The sequence below is a fragment of the Solanum pennellii genome, chromosome 11, assembly GCF_001406875.1.
Source record: "Solanum pennellii chromosome 11, SPENNV200".
Lineage (NCBI taxonomy): Eukaryota > Viridiplantae > Streptophyta > Magnoliopsida > Solanales > Solanaceae > Solanum > Solanum pennellii.
The window spans coordinates 24,314,307-24,332,409 of record NC_028647.1 but is presented as its reverse complement, the minus strand read 5'-3'; the positions used below and the strand labels follow the sequence as shown (position 1 = coordinate 24,332,409).

Here is an 18,103-nt window from a genome sequence, read left to right as displayed (position 1 = left end):
AAAGTGTACATCAACGATGCCCAAAACATACACTCTCTGTAAAAACAACATAACTTGCTATATCAGGTCATTCTACATGATGACGTCAAAAAATTATACAATAATGATGCAAAAATATTATTTAAATTATATTTAATATTATTATCTGTTTACATGTAATTTATGTTAGTTTTATGATTCACTCACATTAATATTATTTTGGTTTAATATTTAATTACTAACTAAATTCTAATTCTAATTGGATAAGTAGAGAAGTTACTAATATGTGTGGAGATTTAGGAAATTAGGAAAGTTACTTAGTAACTTCCAACTACCCATTAAGTCTTCCACTTTACCTATTACCTCTTCCAACTATCCATTAAGTGGGGACTTACTTGGTAGTTTTAAACTACCCATTATCTCAAATACTCACCATGATGAAAAGGTGAGAATGATGTTCACCCTATTTAAAGGGTCCTCTCTCCACCATAAAGGTATAGCCTCATCCATCAAAGTTATTCGTAAAAGTATAAGGCAAGAGAGAGAAATAACTTCTGATGAACCAAAAGAAAAGACTTCCGCTCAATCTAGTCAAGAAGTATAATGGTTGATTCCGGTATATATTCTATAGTGAATTATCATAGTAATAGATTTATATGAAAATTATATAGTTCTACGATCCTCAATAATTTGATAGGATTTCTGAATGTGTAGATTATATATGTTTTCAGCATCACTAAAATCCTTAACATATATTAGAGTCTTGTTTAAGAACTAGTGACTTTCATTAAAAAAATAATGTTCTCGTTATTTGAAAATGGGAATAGGTTGTATTAAGTGAAACACTTATTCACTATCATGATGTATTTTATTTTGAAATTATGCATATGAGATTAGTTAATGACCAAAGTGATCTAATCTTTGAAGAATTAATTCTAATTCAAGCAAATGTACATTTCCCCTTTTTTGTACAAAGAATAACACCCCTACGTCTTTTTCTTTTGATATCTCTTAACTAAGTAAACCAATTTTTTTGAAATTGGACAGCTAAAGCTGGAGAATTCAAGATTCTAGAGTGTAGAAAATGTTCCCAAGGGGGAGATATTCTTAGCATTGTGAAAGAAAGCGTATTCGAGGATGAATGTTCCCAAGGGGGAGATATTGTAACATGTCATAACTCGTAGTAGCCTAGAATAAGCGAAGCAACTAAAAAATTTCATTTATGAAAACAAAAGGGAAAAATTTTGGAAATTTTTCTAAGTTAAGAAAATGAGTTTCTTGTCATTTTCAAATGACCATAACTTCTAACTCGGAATGTTTTAGATTCAGTTCTATATATGGTTGGAAAGCATTTGGAAAGATATTTTCAATTGTGTCGATTTTATTCGATTTGGATAATGTATGAGGGAGATACGCCTTTCAGAAGTTTGATTGTTAAGGTAAGGAATGTCCATACCGGATTGAAGAAAAGCAGAACTAGTCGTTTTACCATTTATTTCCATATTCGTTTAAGGGTTTAATAGGGGTATAAATAAGTTTTAGTTCAGACAAAGAAAATTCCTTCCACGCTTAGGGTTTGGGAGAAAAGACAAGCGAAGAAGGAAAAGGAAGAAAGATCAAGATTTCTCCAAGAGTAATCCATATCAAGGTATGTGAGGTCTTTCGTGTTGGTTTAATTCATCTGCACAACAATCTTTTCTCAATTAAGAAGTTTTAGAATTGATTACATGATTGTAAGTGAATTCTTTATAATCTCGTCGAATCCTTTTTGGTTTAGTTGATTTCATACCCATTGATGTTGATTAGTAGCTAATATGTTGTTTGGGGATTTTGATCTGATGGGTATGGAAGTTATTGATGATCCTTAGGGTTTGGGGATGAAACCATGGAGGTTTAGGCGATTTGGAACTAGAAAACGAGTTGAAAAATTCGTCAGACGCACCTGGGCAAGGGCTTGTATGTCGCACCTGCAGTGTGCCAAAACAGAGCCTCAGTCAACAGGGGCCTGGCGTGGCGCGCCACCTGTGCGCTAGAACCAAACCTCTGTCAACAAAGGCTGGCGCAGAACACCACTAGTGCACCCATATCATCGTTTTTCGCCAAGTTTTTGTAATTTAGCCTCTTTAAGTCCTTCTAAGGTACATTAACACCTTCGGATGAGCCTAATAACTTCAAATGATTTCTAAACACCTAGAAATCACTAAAGAACGTAAATGGTAACCTTGAATTTATAATCCGATTCAATAAAGGTTAAGCAAAACAGTTAAGAGTCAAGTCTAGAAATTAAGAAGAAAGTCAAAGTAAAGTTTCTAAAAGATTCCAAGAGTCTTTATTAAACGTTTCAACTTCAGTTTAAGTATCAAATTTAAAGTCAAAATAAAGAGTAAAAGTTGAAGTCTTTCAAGTGTGGTAAGAATAGAAAAAGAGCAATGCCAACCGGTCATCGTTCTAGCAGAAACAGAAGGGACCTTCTACATCATCGGCTAGTGCACTTGCACCCAATAAAAAGGTGAGTACAACAATCAAAGTTTCAGATTTAAGGCTACCTAATATTAGGGTAGCGTGTCACAAGGGGGTAGTAAGACTCATGCATACGTCAAGTGTGGCAGAAACTATTCAGGTACTTGTTGTGATGGTTTCACTAGTTCTTTCAAGTGTGGTAAGAATAGGCATTTCTTACGAGTGTGTCCATAGAACAGGCAGGGAAATGATAATGAGGGAAATTGAGCCCAATCTTTATCAATTGCTCCACCAGACAGGGTTGCACCTACAGGAGCCACTTCTGGTACTGGTGGAGGGTAAAACCACTTCTATGCAATCACTAACCGCCAACAACAAGAGAAATCTCTAGATTTTGTCACCGGTATGATCAAAGTCTACTTTTGATGTTTGTAATTTGTTAGACCCAGGAGCAAGTTTATCTTTTGTAACTCCTTATGTGGCAAATAAACTTGAGATTCTTCTTGAGAAACTTTGTGAACCTTTTGTGTTTCTACCCCTTTTAGAGAGTCTATTCTAGCGAAAAGAATCTATCGTGATTGTCCTCTTTCCATCAATCACTAGAACACCATTGCTGAGCTAGTTGACTTAGACATTGTAGATTTTGATGAAATTCTAGGTATAGACTGGCTTCATGTTTAATATGGGTCAATACATTGTAGAACTTGAGTTGTCAAGTTTCAGATTTCTAATGAGCCAAATATAGAGTGGAGTAGTGGTTCAACAGTGCCTACGGGTCATTTAATTTCGTAACTTAAGGCGAGAAAGTTAGTTTCAAAGGGGTGTAACTATCACTTACTCCAAATTAATGACTAAAGTGTTGAGGTACCTTTGCTTGAGTCCGTTCCCATAGTAGAAGAGTTTCGAGAAGTTTTTCTTGATGATCTGCCCAGAGTCCCTCCTGAGAGAGGAATACACTTCGGCATAGACAACATTCCAGATACTCGTCCTATCTCTATTCCGCATATATAATGGCAAGTTAAAAGAATCGAAAGAACAATTGAAATATTTGTAGGATAAGGGCTTTATTTGACCAAGTGTCTCACCTTAGGGAACTCCGGTCTTGTTTGTAAGAAAGAAAGATGGTTCCCTTAGGATATGTATAGACTACCGCCATTGAACCAGGTTACCATCAAGAATGAGTATCCTCTCCAAAGGATATATGATCTTTTCGATAAACTTTAGGGTGCCACCTTTTTTTCAAAACATGATATCTTATATATCTAAAATTAGTGAAGAGTTAGGGAATGTGTTATTCCAAAGACAACCTTTAGAGCCTGATATGGGAATTATGAGTCTATGATTATGTCTTTTGGGTTGACCAATGCACCAACAACGTTTATGGATCTTATGAATAGAGTTTTCAAACCTTATTTAGAGATGTTTCTCATCCACTTCATTGATGACATACTAATCTATTCAAGGAATGAAGAAGACTATGCTATCCGCCTCATAATAGTAATTTAGACTTTAAAAGAAAAGGAGTTGTATGTTGGGCCACATAGTTTTTGGTGATGGGATTAGAGTTGATACCCAAAAGATAGAAGCAGTTCAGAGTTGGCCTAGACCCACGTCTCCAACTGATATAAGGTGCTTCTTGAGTTTGGCTTGTTACCACAAAAGATTTTTTGAATTATTTTCATCTATCTCGTCTCCCTTGACGATGTTGACTCAGTAGACAATTAAATTTCAATGGTCTGAATCGTGTGAGAAAATCTCTCAGGAGTTGAAGAAGAGGTTGACTTCGGCTTCAGTTTTGACCTTACCATAGGGTACTCAAGGTTTAGTGGTGTACTGTGAGGCAACAAAAGTTTGTTTGGGCTGCGTCTTAATGCAGAATGACAAAGTTTTAGATTATGCCTCTAGATAGTTAGAGGTTCATGAGAAGAATTATTCAACCTGTGACATAGAATTGGTTGCTGTTGTTTTCGCCTTGAAGATATAGTGCCACTACTTGTATGGTGTTCATGTTGATATATTCACTAATCCCAGGAGCCTATAATATGTGTTCACCCAGAAAGAGCTAAATCTCAAACGGAGGAGGTAGTTAGAATTACTAAAGGATTGCATGAGCATTCTTTACCACCCATGTAAGGCTAATGTGGTTGTTGATGCTTGAAGAAGATTATCCATGGGTAATACCATCCATGTAGAGGAAGAAAAGAGGGAGCTAGCCAAAGATGTGCATAGACTTGCAAGACAGGGATTCAGACTTATGAATTCCACAGAAAGAGGGATAGTGGTGAAAATGGGGTTAAATCATCACTAGTGTCTTAGGTGAAAGAAATGCAAGACCAAGTCCCCATTTTGCTTGATTTGAAGGTGAATCTTAATAAGCAAAGATTATTCGTTGTTGAACAAGGGGTAGATGGTTTACTAAAGTATCAAGGTAGATTGTGTGAACCTAGGATGGATTCACTTCAAGAGAGGATCATGGAGGAGGCTCATAGTTCCAGATATTCTATTCATCCGGGTTCCACCAAGATGTACCGCAATTTGATAGAGCTATACGAGTGGGAAGGTATGAAGAAGGACATTGCTGAGTTTGTTGCCAAGTTCCCTAATTGCGAACAAGTGAAAGTAGAACACTCAAAGGACTATATGTTTTTCTCAAAATATAGAAATTTTGAAATGGAAGTGGCAGATATTTAATATTGAATTCATCACAGGTTTACCAAGGTCTCGCAGGCAACATGATTCGATCTTGGTAATTGTCAATAGAATTACAAAATCAATACCCTTCTTGCCAGTAAAGACCACTCATTCGGCAAAGGATTATGTAAATTGATACTTCCCGGAGGTGGTAAGACTTCATGAGGTTCCAGTGTCAAACATTTCAGATAGAGATACACAATTTACTGCTGAATTTTGAAAGTCTTTCCATAAAGGTTTGGGTTCAAAGGGGAATTTAAGCACTATTTTTCATCAGATGGATGGACAAATGGATCATACTATTCAGACCTTAGAAGATATGATGAGGGCTTGTGTGATTGATTTCAAGGGGAATTGGGATGATCACCTACCTATCATTCAGTTCGCATACAATAATAGCTACCATTCGAGCATCCAAATGGCTCCACATGAAGCTCGTATGGGAGAAGATGTTTATCTCCTATTGGTTGGTTCGAAGTTGGTGATTCAGGGTTGATAGGGCCAGATATAGTTCACCAAGCCATGGAGAAGGTAAAGGTGATTAAAGAGATATTGAAAATGGCATAGAGTTGTCAAAAGTCCTACCCATATGTTAGGAGGAAGCCGTTGGAGTTTGAAGTAGATGATTGGGTATTTTTGAATGTTTCATCCATGAAGGGTGTTCTGAGGTTATGTAAGAAGGGGAAACTTATCCCCGACATATTGGACCTTATAGGATATCCAATATAGTTGGTAATGTAGCTTATGAGTTGGAGCTACCACAAGAATTGGTGGCGGTCCATTCGGTATTTCATGTTTCCATGTTGAAGAAGTGCATGTGTGATCCTTCATTGATAGTACCAACTGAAAATGTTGTGATTAAGGATAAGTTATCCTATGAAGAGATTCCGGTTAAGATTTTAGATCGACAAGTTCGCAAGTTGAGAACAACAGGAGGTTGCGTCAGTCAAGGTCTTTTGAGGAACCAATTTGTTGAAGAATAAAATTGGGTAGTTGAAGAGGATATTAAGAAGAAATATCTACTTCTCTTTGAATCTGGAGAGAATGCTCATCAAGGTACTAATTATCTTGTTAAGTACCCTATAAACTATAAGTAAGTATGTTATACTTGCTTTTGATTTTGATTGTTGAACTTGATGTTACTATTCTTAGCATTTTGAAAGAAATTTTATTCAAGGATGAATGTTCCCAACGGTCAGATATTGTAACATGTCGTAACTCGTAGTAGCCTGGAATAAGCGAAGAAACTAAAAAAATTCATTATTGGAAAAAAAGTGGAAAAATCCAAAAAAAATTCTCTGTTAAGAAAGTGAGTTTTGTTGTAATTTTCAACGGTCACAACTTCTAGCTCAAGATGATTTAGAGTTAGTTCTTTATATGGTTAGAAATCCTTTGGAAAGATCTTCCAACGGCACCGAGTTTTCTCGATTTCGATAATGTATGAGGGAGATATGCCTTTCGGCGACTAGTGAGGTCCAATCCTTATTTATAAAAGGACAAACTAGTCTTTTTACCCATTTTTCCTAATTGTTTTTAATGGTTTAATAGGGGTAAAAATAAGTTTTAGTTCAAATTAAATAATTATTCCACGCTTAGGGTTTCGGAGAAAGAGAATAGAAGAAGGATAAGGGAGAAAGATCAATATTTCAGCCAACAACGCCAAGGGATTTCTAGTGGAATTCGTCGGGTGATCCCTATAAAGGTATGTGATCTCTTCAGTGTTGGGTTAATTCATCCACACACCAATCTTGTTTTAGTTCAGATGTTTTAGAATTGATTACATAATTAGAAGTGAATTCTTGATAATCTCATCGAATCCTTTTTGGTTGAGTTGATTTCATACCCATTGATGTTAATCAGTATCTTACAATGTTGTGTTGGATTTAGATCTAATAGGTATCGAAGGTAGTGATTATCCTAGGTGTTTGGGGATTAAACCGTGGAGGTTTAGGCGTTTTTGAACTAGAAAATGAGTTGAAAAATTCATCTGATGCACCTGGGCAAGGCAAGCCATGTTGCGCCTGCAGTGCACCAAAAGAGAGCCTCAATCAACTGGAGTCTGGTGCCGGGCGCTACCAGTGCGCAAGAACCAAGCCTCAGTCAACTGATGTTGGCACGGCGCGCCACTAGTGCGCCCAGATAGGCGTTTTTATCCCAGTGTTCACATAAAATGACTTCTAACCACCTAGAAATAACTAAAGAACATAAATCCTAACCTTGAATCCATAATCCAATTCAAGGAATGTTAAGATCAAAGTCAAAAGTTTTAAGAGTCAAGTGTAGAAATTAAGAAGCTAGTCAAAGTAAAGTTTCTAAAACTTTCCAAGAGTCTTTATTAAATGTTTTAACTTCATTTTAAGGCTCAAGTTTCAAGTCTGAGAAAAGAGTAAAATTTGAAGTCTTTTCCTTTAAAGAAATATACGAGAACTAAGTATTCCCTAGAAGTTTGTTAAGACATAAGTTTTCAAGTTAAGCAAAGAGTAAAAAGTTGAGTTAAATTCTTAAAAGTTATAAGGGAACTAAGTATTCCCTGAAAGTTTATAAATGTTTTCATATTTAAGTTAAGAACGGAAACTGAGATTTCAAAAGAGCTTTTGGGAGAATTTTTAAAAAAGAGTAATCGTTTTCTAAATAAATCAAGAGAGAGAACTAAGATTTTTAAGATAGACTTTTGAGCTAAGTTTTGAACAATAATCTCAAAGAACATAAGTAAGTATGATTTAAAAAAAAAAAAAAACTAGAGCTAGTATAATGATACTTTTGGGAGTATTATTGGGAGACTATATGGGGAGAGTTCAGATAACTCGCAGCCCCCCATAAACCATCACTATAAGAAAATGGAGATACAACGACATTTTCTCAATGTCGTATTATGATGTTTAAATGTCACAAATTTGTTTACCGACATTTATTTTACATTTGGACCAAATGTCGTAAATTTTTGTGTCAGGAATTCTTACAACATTTAGATAACTATCGGGAAGAATTTGTGACATTTAGGTAAATGTCAAAAAGAATTTGCGACATTTACTTCACAACATATATGTAAATGTTTGTTCGATTATTACGATATTTATTTTTTGACATTTATATGAATGTCGATAAGAAATATATGACATTTATTTTTTGACATTTAGGCGAATGTCAGTATATGATTTATGACATCTATTTTTGACAAATAGGTAAACATTAGTATGAGATATATTACTTTTATGTTTGACTTTTTGGTAAATGTCGATATGAGATTATGACATTTATTTTTTATGATAAGATAAATCTTGGTATGAGATTTCCAGCATTTATTTTTGAAATTTAAATAAATGTCGGTATGAAATATATGACATTTATTTTTTATAATTATGTAAATTTCATTATGAGATATATGACATTTAAGTAAAAGTCAATATGAGATAAATGACATTTATTTTTTCGATATTTATGAATTGTCATTTAAACTTTCTGACATTTAGATTAAATATTGGTAAAACAAATTTCAAGACACTTGTGACATTTATAAAATGTCATATTGAAATTTCTTACACTTTAGTTAATGTCAATAAATTCTATTATCGAATGTCATAAAATTGGTAACATTATTTTATATTCTTCTACATGTCATATTAATATTCTAAGTTCTCTACCAAGTTTCTCTAAACATCACAGAAAAATTCTATATATAGTTTTTCTCAAGACACAAATACATACAAACTATTCGGGCATTCAAAACTATTGTTAGAATATATGCGTCCACTTATCAGTCAATGGACCAGGTCCCTTGACACACAAACAAGTATGAACAGAAAGTAAATGCAGTTTAACAACACATCAATTTTATGTGGAAACCTCCTTGCTTAAGGGAGTAAAACCACGACCTGTCTCATAGGATTTTCACAACTGTTTCACTAATCTTTGCAAGCAAAAGTAAAATCAGTTACACAAATGTGAGAAAAAGTTTTTAAGCTCACGTTCAAGCAATGACTCTATTACTTGATAAGCCTAAGTAGAAGTTATTCTATCCACTAAGCTATCGCTTCTAGAAACTTAGAATTTCAACACCACCACACTGATTCCTTTATAGATTTAGGAATAGTTTACAATGTAAGACCAAAAAAATATATTCTCAAACAACTACAGGATATGCTCCTGAATTTTCAGTTGTTGTTGAATAATTCTTCACGTTAATTTTCTATAGCCTTTGCAAGTGTTCTTGAGAGTACTTTTTCAAGTTGCAAAAACTAAGGAATGATGTTTAGGAAAGTGACATTGTATAGACAAGTCCCTTTCCTTAAACTCTTGCCATTGGTTGGAAAGATCAGACTTTTCTGACGCAGTTGGGAAATGTGCACCCACTTTCTGTACCTTCTCCAGGTGGCAGTCAACAGACTATTCATCTTGGGAACCGGTACCTTTAAAAGGTCCCTGAGTTTGTCACATCATCAAAACTCATGTTGAGAACCTGGTACCTTTACAAGGTCCCTGAGTTTGTCATATCATCAAAACTACAAATAACATTTTCCCCCTTTTTGATGATGACAAACAATACTTAGGCGCCACTCCAGCTTCATAACTAGTTCCCCCTGAATTACTAGTCCATCCTCCTGAAAAAAATTCTCCCTCTGACTGTATTCCCCCTCAGTGTATTCCCCCTCACAAACATATCTACCACTTGTCAGTTATAATTCCCCCTTTTGGCGTCATAAAAAAGAGATACAGTAAACCAATAGTATCAACAATAATATCAGAGAAGATCAAAGCTTGATAGCAATCAAACACAAAGGAAAGCATTCACAAGAGATAGTAGCTAGAACACCAGGGGAATAAGATAAATAGCATTCCAAGATAAACATTTAATACATTAATACCAAACTGAGAATCCAATGAGAGAAAGACAAGCCACACAAGGAAGACACAGAAAACGATTGGGACAGACTAAGAAGGGGGAGGTTGATGAGAAAGGGACTTAATAATGAGAGTGAGTCTATCATTTGCAGCATCATTATCCTTTATTGCCTTTTCTTTCAAGGCAATAACCTTGGACCTCAGCTCTGCATTTTCCCTTTCCAGGGCTTGAATCACAGAAGTACCAGGTCCCTCTGTCTGTGCAGTGAGCAGCTCAGCTTTGAGTATAGCAATTTCAGCATCTTTTCCACTCAATCGCATAGTTAATTCTTCAACTTCATTCTTGAGTTGGTCCTGGTCTTCTATGAGTTGAGCCATATTGATCTTGGGATTTCCTTTCCCTTCAATACACTCACATTCAACCAGAGTATTCTCTGAAAAAGCTTGTTTCATTGTACCAACCTTGCCAACGCTCAGAGGAATTTAAAAGTGTTTGAATACTTCAGTAAGAAAGTATCCATATCCCATTCCATGTATTCCTTTCCTCTCAATGACCGTTTTGTAGATGTGTTCAAGCATGAGCCCTGGGAGATTCAGAGGTTCAAATTCGCACAACAACTCCATCACAAACAAATCAGCAGAAATAGCTGAGGTCCTCTTTTTAGTTCGAGGAAGTAGAGTTTTGTTTACAAACTCAAACACCAACTGATACTCACTTTTCATCACCTTCTTAAAAAAACCTGCACACTTTGTTGTGGGAAGCTTCGAAACCAATGCCACAAACTCAGCCGAACATGTTTTACCAATCACAGACCTGGTACCCTCTCGAGGTACCCAAAGAATTTTTCCCAATAGAGACTCATCCAGATGCACTACAATATCATTCACTCTGGTATGGACACTCCCATCTTCCTTAAATTGAATGTTGTAGTAAAATTCACACACTTCCTCTTCATGAAGAATAGGAGATTTTCTGTTGAAGAGATGCATCCATGACTGAATCTCTACCATGTCATGAAGAGAGTCTATTCCGGGAAGGTTGATTATTCCTATGTCAAAGACTCTCCCAGCCAGCACATTTGCTTTCGCAAGTTGTCAACAATTTCTTGTTTGTTGACCTCCTCTTCAACTTTTCTTTGGGTATCAGGTCCCTGTGATCTTTTCCGTTTTCCTTTAGAACTCTCCTTCGTGGATTTTGCTTTCTCAACCCTTTTTGGATCTCTTGACTTTGTTTTTCCTAACTTTTTCTTCTTGTGCTTCTTTTCTGTCTCTTCAGCAGACACCTCTACGACACCAGATTCAGGCATTTTAAAGTTTGACAGTTTGAATATTCTGGCACTCCTGATTTCTGCCGTAGACCTTGCGCTAGCCTTTAAAGCATCAGCCAGCAACTTCCTAGCATCAGATCTAGTAGTAGGTCTTCTTCTAGGCACCTCTTCCACTACCTTTTATTTTCCCTTTCTTGATACACTAACATCCCTCCTTTCAACCTTCCATTGGATACGTTCATCATCACTTTCAGAATCAGAGGAGTTAGAAGATGGATACCTCCCAAAATCTAGAGTTTTATCAAAAATGGGTTGAGTCTCTCTGATCTCTTCACCTTGAAAAAGTTCATTTTGTTCTACCCTGGCTTTTTCTCTCATCATTGCAAGACTTTCAATTACGAGCTCTTCACTTGCAGCCAGAATGTTTGACTCAGAAGATTTGTTTCTTGGCAAATCTCCTTCAAATAAAGCGTCTGGCAGCATTTCATGATAAGGACCACGTCCAGTAGGGACACTAGAGATGTTCAGTTCTATGGAGTGAAATGGATTTCAGGAATATCTTGGTGAAAACTTGAAGGAATATTAGACCTAGATTCTACTGCTGAAGGAGAATAAAAGGCAATAGGTTCAATCTCACTAAGAGCAGTGAGAATTTGCTTAGAGGTTGAAGAAAGATCAGACATCTCGACCAGAAGAAGAGAAAAATAACAGCTTTTCGAAGACAATGAAAAGGGGATAAAACCAGATTTCGTCTTTTCTCTTCTTTCTTTTTCTTTTAGAGTGAAGGAATGTTGAGAGACATATTAAGAATTAAACGAAAGAAGGAGGGTTTAAAAATATTTGAAACGGCGATAGGTCCCTTGATTTGACATGTCGCTTGAAGAATAAGCAATGGGACTAACGGTCAGAATGACCGATGACTGACACGTGGCTTTATCAACGGTCATATTTTTTCCATTTTAAAATTAATGTAAAAATGCTAACCTTGACTGGGACCAAGTTCCATAACACAACTTTATCATCATTCCTCAACTGTTCTAGCCATGTCTTTGCTCAGCTAGTCCTTCCTGAATGTATACCTACAATAGGTACCAAAATGATCTAATCCAGATAATAAATTATTGACACAAAGGATACCTGCACTGCAAGTTTATCCATCAAAGGAATTCAACTATTGAAACTCTGGAAATCAGTTAGAGGTCATCATGCCCAACTTCAACGTATTACTTCCAAATTGATCTTTGGTGAGAGCCTTGGTGAAGATATCTGCAATTTGTTCCTCTGTTGGACAATATGTAAGCACAATATTCCCTTTTTCAACATTGTCTCCCAAAAAATGATGTCTATCAATGTGCTTGGTTCTCTTATGTTGAACTGATTCTTTCCCATACTAACTGCACTAGTATTGTCACACATAAGAGGAATAGCTTTGATGATTACACCAAAATCCTCTAAATGTTGCTTGATCCATAAAAATTGTGAACAACATGCAGCAGCTGCTACATATTCAGCTTCAGCTGTTGAAAGAGATACAGAATTCTATTTCTTAGTTCCCCAAGAAATGAGTGAAGATCCAAGGAAATGAGCCATTCCAAAAGTACTCTTCCTTTCAACTTGATAACAAGAAAAATCAGCGTCTGCAAAACCAACAAGATCAAAAGTGTCACCTGCTAGATAGAAGAGGACCAGGTCCCCTGTCTTCTTCAAGTATCTTAGAATACGTTTTGCAGCCTTCAGATGTGAATCAGGAGGACATACTTTGAATCTAGCACACACTCCAACACTATATACAATATCAGGTCTGCTAGCAGTCAAATACAATAAGGACCCAATGATTCCCCTATACATGGTTTGATTCACAAGAGAATCAGATTCATCTTCTATAAGCTTGGAGTTTGTTCCCATAGGAGTATCAATAGGTTTTGAATCAAACATATTGAATTTCTTCAACAGCTCCTTAATGTACTTCTCCTGACTGATTGAGATTCCATTTGATGATTGCTTGATTTGTAGACCAAGGAAGAACGTCAATTCACCCATCATGCTCATTTAAAATTCCTTTCCCATTAATGATGAAAATTCTTCACACAGATGTTCTGATGTGACTCCAAAAATTATGTCATCCACATATACCAGAATAATATGCAGTTCTTGTTCTCTTTTTAATAAGAACAAGGTATTTTCTATTTTTCCTCTTTTGAACCCATTATTCAATAGAATCTTTGACAGCCTTTCATACCATGCTCTAGGAGCTTGTTTCAAACCATACAGAGCCTTATTCAATCTGAACACATGATCTGGTAGCTCATTATCTTCAAACCCAAAAGGTTGTTTAACAAACACCTCCTCTTTCAGGTTTCCATTTAGAAATGCACTTTTGACCTCCATTTGATACAGCCTGAATCCCATGAATGCTGCAAAAGCTATTAGAATTCTGATGGCGTCCATCCTTGCAATAGGTGCAAAAGTTTCATCATAGTCGATTCCTTCTTTCTTATTGTATCCTTAAACAACTAATCTTGATTTGTTTCTAGTAATCACGCCATTTTCATCAAGCTTGTTTCTGAAAACCCATCTGGTTCCTATCACTGTTCTTCCAACAGGTCGAGGAATCAGGTACCACACCTTACTTCTTTCAAACTGATGAAGTTCTTCTTGCATTGAATTCATCCAGTCTGCATCACCTAATGCCTCTTTCACATTCTTAGGCTCAATAGATGATATGAATGCTGAGAATGCAACTAGATTCCTTGTTTTTGATCTAGTGTGAATTCCATAATTCAAGGGAGAAATAAGATTATCAAGAGGATGTGATGAAATATGTTTCCATCCTGGTCTCAAAGTAGACTGGTTCATCTGATCAGCATGTTCTTCTTCTTCAAGGAGCTCATCAATTTCTGGAGAGTTTGAGGTATTCTGACTGGAATTCGGAGTAGTATCAGGTCCCTCATCACACTTTTCAACTTCATCAGTCTTTTCAGATAGACTATGATTATCATTATCATTGTCATTCCTCAACTGATCATTTGCACCAGCTTCACTTCCTTCAATTTTCTTTGAATTGAACAGCTTACTCAACTCATCTTCATCATTTGATGCATCACTTTTCAAATTTCCATCTTCATCAAACACAACATGAATGTTTTCTTCAATACATTGAGTTCTTTTGTTGAAAATTATGTATGCTTTACTTGATGAACAGTATCCAACAAACACTCCTTCATCACTTCTAGGATCAAATTTTCCCAGATCATCTTTTCCATCGTTCAGCACAAAACATTTGCAACCAAAAGCCCTAAGATAACTCAACATAGGTTTTCTGTTGTTGAGCAACTCATAGGGAGTCTTATTCAATAAAGACCTTATCAGACACCTGTTAGTAACTTGACATGCTGTGTTGATAGCTTCAGCCTAGAAACTTTGAGGAAGATTTGACTCAATAATCATGGTTCTGGCAATGTTCACCAAGGTTCTGTTTTTTCTTTCCACTACTACATTTTGTTGAGGAGTTCTTGGAGCAGAAAATTATGACTAATACCATTCTCCATGCGAAATTGATCATGTTTTAAATTTTTAAACTCAGTTCCATGATCAGATCTAATTCCAACAATCACTTGATTCAATTTTGTTTGAATCATTTTGAAGAATCTAATTCCAACAATCACTTGATTCAGTTTTGTTTGAATCATTTTGAAGAACACTACCAATTCTTCAGGTGTTTCTGCTTTTGATCTTAGGAATCTTGTCCATGTGTAACTTGAGTAATCATCAACTATGACCAGAATGTATTTCTTACCATTTCTGCTTTGCACCTTCAAAGGTCCACATAAGTCCATATGTAACAGCTCCAGTACTCTTGATGATGTTACTTTCTTCTTTGACTTGAAGGATGATCTGATTTGTTTTCCTTTGACACACGCTTTACATATTTTGTTTTCACAAAACTTTAACTTTGGAAAACCTTGTACCATGTCCTTAGAAATCAGTTTATTCAATAAAGATGAGCTCATATGCCCTAGTCTTCGACGCCAAAGATCAGCATTTTCATTTTGAGCACTAAGACATGTCAGATCATCTCCATGAGACGTTTCCAAGTTAGCAACACACATGTTTTTACTTCTAAAGGCAGTAAGAATCACTTTCTTTGTGGTTAGATTAACCACAGTTCACTTCTCAGAAGTAAACATAACTTTATTTCCCTGGTCACAAATTTGAGATACACTCAAAAGACTGTACTTCAATCCACCGACATGATACACATTATCAATTGATTCTCCAAAAGATTTTCCCACTTTACCAACTCCAAAAATGTACCCCTTCTTTCCATCACCAAAAGAGACACCTCCTCCTTGAAGTGTCTTGAGTGAGAGGAAATTTTTAATATCACCAATCATATGTTTAGAGCATCCGCTGTCCATATTCCAACATTGACTGATGCTCCTCTCACTCACCTGCAACAAGAATCACTTGTTAGGCTTGGGAACCCATTTCAATTTGAGTTCCCAGAAGGCAGACAAGGGAGTGATCGGATTGTTTTTAGTCCAATGGGGTAGTTTTTGAATTTTTTTGACAAAAGATTTTGGAGCAGAATCAGATCCTTTCTTTGAAAACCTTTTAGTTGAAAGTTATTTTGGGGGACCAGGTTTCTTTTGATACTCTTTGCTTCTCTGTATAATTAAAAAGTCTTTCATGAGACTTTCTCAGCCAGTACCCTCTTCTTTTAAATGTCCATTTTTACCACAGTGAAGACAAAGCAGATTGTCAGACACAAAAACATACTTGCTGTGAGGATTAAAGGGAGGAGTAATATTCAAACTTCCTACACTTCTTATTGAAATTGCTCTGATATCACTTGTTAGAATATATGCGTCCATTTATCAGTCAATGGACCAGGTCCCTTGACACACAAACAAGTATGAACAGAAAGTAAATGCAGTTTAACAGCACATCAATTTTACGTGGAAACCTCCTTGCTTAAGGGAGTAAAACCACGACCTGTCTCACAGGTTTTTCACAATTGTTTCACTAATCTTTGCAAGCAAAAGTAAAACCAGTTACACAAATGTGAGAAAAAGTTTTTAATCTCACGTTCAAGCAAAGACTCTATTGCTTGATAAGCCTAAGTAGAAGTTATTCTAGCCACTAAGGTATCCCTTCTAGACAACTTAGAATTTCAACACCACCACACTGATTCCTTCATAGATTTAGGAATAGTTTACAATGTAAGACCAAAAGAATATATTCTCAAACAACTACACGATATGCTCCTGAGTGTTCAGTTGTTGTTGAATAATTCTTCACGTTAGCCTTTGCAAGTGTTTTTAGAGTACTTTTTCAAGTTGCAAAAACTAAGGAATAATGTTTAGAAAAGTGACATTGTATAGACAAGTCCCTTTCCTTAAACTCTTGACATTGGTTGGAAAGGTCTGACTTTTCTGACGTCGTTGGAAAATGTGCACCCACTTTCTGTATCTTCTCCAGCTGGCAGTCAACAGACTATTTATATTGAGAACCCGGTACCTTTACAAGGTCCCTGAGTTTGTCACATCATTAAAAACTCATGTTGAGAACATGATACCTTTACAAGATCCCTGAGTTTGTCATATCATCAACACTAGAAATAACAACTATCTTCGTCATGACAAGCAAGAAATATTATGTATAACCAATATTTTCAAATATTATAATCAAAGAAAAAAATAGCAATCTAATAAGTTTTCTGTAAAAGTTAAAAATGTCAAAATAAATTATCTTTTCTATCTCAAGTAAAATTGAGATCTAACTAAATGCAGTAAGCTCAACATAACCAACTAATTAACTCCTAATTCAAATGAAATTAAAATCTCTAGTAAATTTTCAATAAATATCTATGAAATCATCAATCGAAAAGTCGAGCATGTTGAAATGGATACTTGACATCAATTTCCATAAAAGTTCTGCATAAGATATTCGCATAAGAAAATATATAACTATATAATAATAGAAATTACATCCCCATTAACTAGAACAAATTGGGATATCAAAAATTACAAATTGAATTTTTCTAAAAACAAACATTAAAGAATTGAAGCAAAATCAGTAATTATATACATGATTTTACTCCTTTTGAAAGAAAAGAAAGATCTTGTAATTTTTTCAGACATACCCACTTCTTTTTATTTGTGGCAACTACAGTAGATCCAGTCCTCTTGATCAAGTTAGCCTGAGAAAAAAGATTAAATTGATTATTTTGGTACATTACAAAAAAAAAAACTTAACATTTCATTGAATACATGAGTGTCATTTTTTCAAAAGGAAAATAAAAAAAGGGTATAAGGTGTTAAATCTATTAATGTAGCTCAGTCGATACATGTCTGATATTGCATATTCAAATTACATATAAAATAAAAGATAAATTTTGTAAGAATTGCTTCAACAAAACATTGAATAATATTGATTCTAGAACAAAATACAAAACTTAAAATTGATTGCTTCAACAAAAACTGAACAATTATTTTCATGAAGTAAATTCGACAAAGCAAGTCATTATTGAATATTCACATATTCAAGTAGTAAGAAAGCATATCACAGATAGATCGTCCAACAGTTTCCTCGGATTTGGGAAGAAAAGAAGCGGTCCACATTGCATTTTCAGAGAAGGAGTTACATTGGGCTCGAAAAAAAATTTCCCTAGATACGTATGTTGTTCATACAATAAATTGTTCATATGACTGTCAAACTAAAACTTTCACATTCTTTCTAGCTTTACTGAAGTCAAATATGGAAGATTCCAAAAGAGAGATTTAGTTTACAAACACCGACTCCACAATAACAAACTCAGATTATCCGCATGAACCCATTCATCATAAGATGCATAGCATCATTCT

At 35.4% G+C, this 18,103-nt stretch overlaps 1 pseudogene; it reads left to right on the top strand.

Moving 5' to 3' along the window:
- Nucleotides 1-7,260, top strand: part of LOC107003758 — a 34,941-nt pseudogene extending 27,681 nt beyond the window's left edge.
- Nucleotides 7,261-18,103: the final 10,843 nt, after the last annotated feature.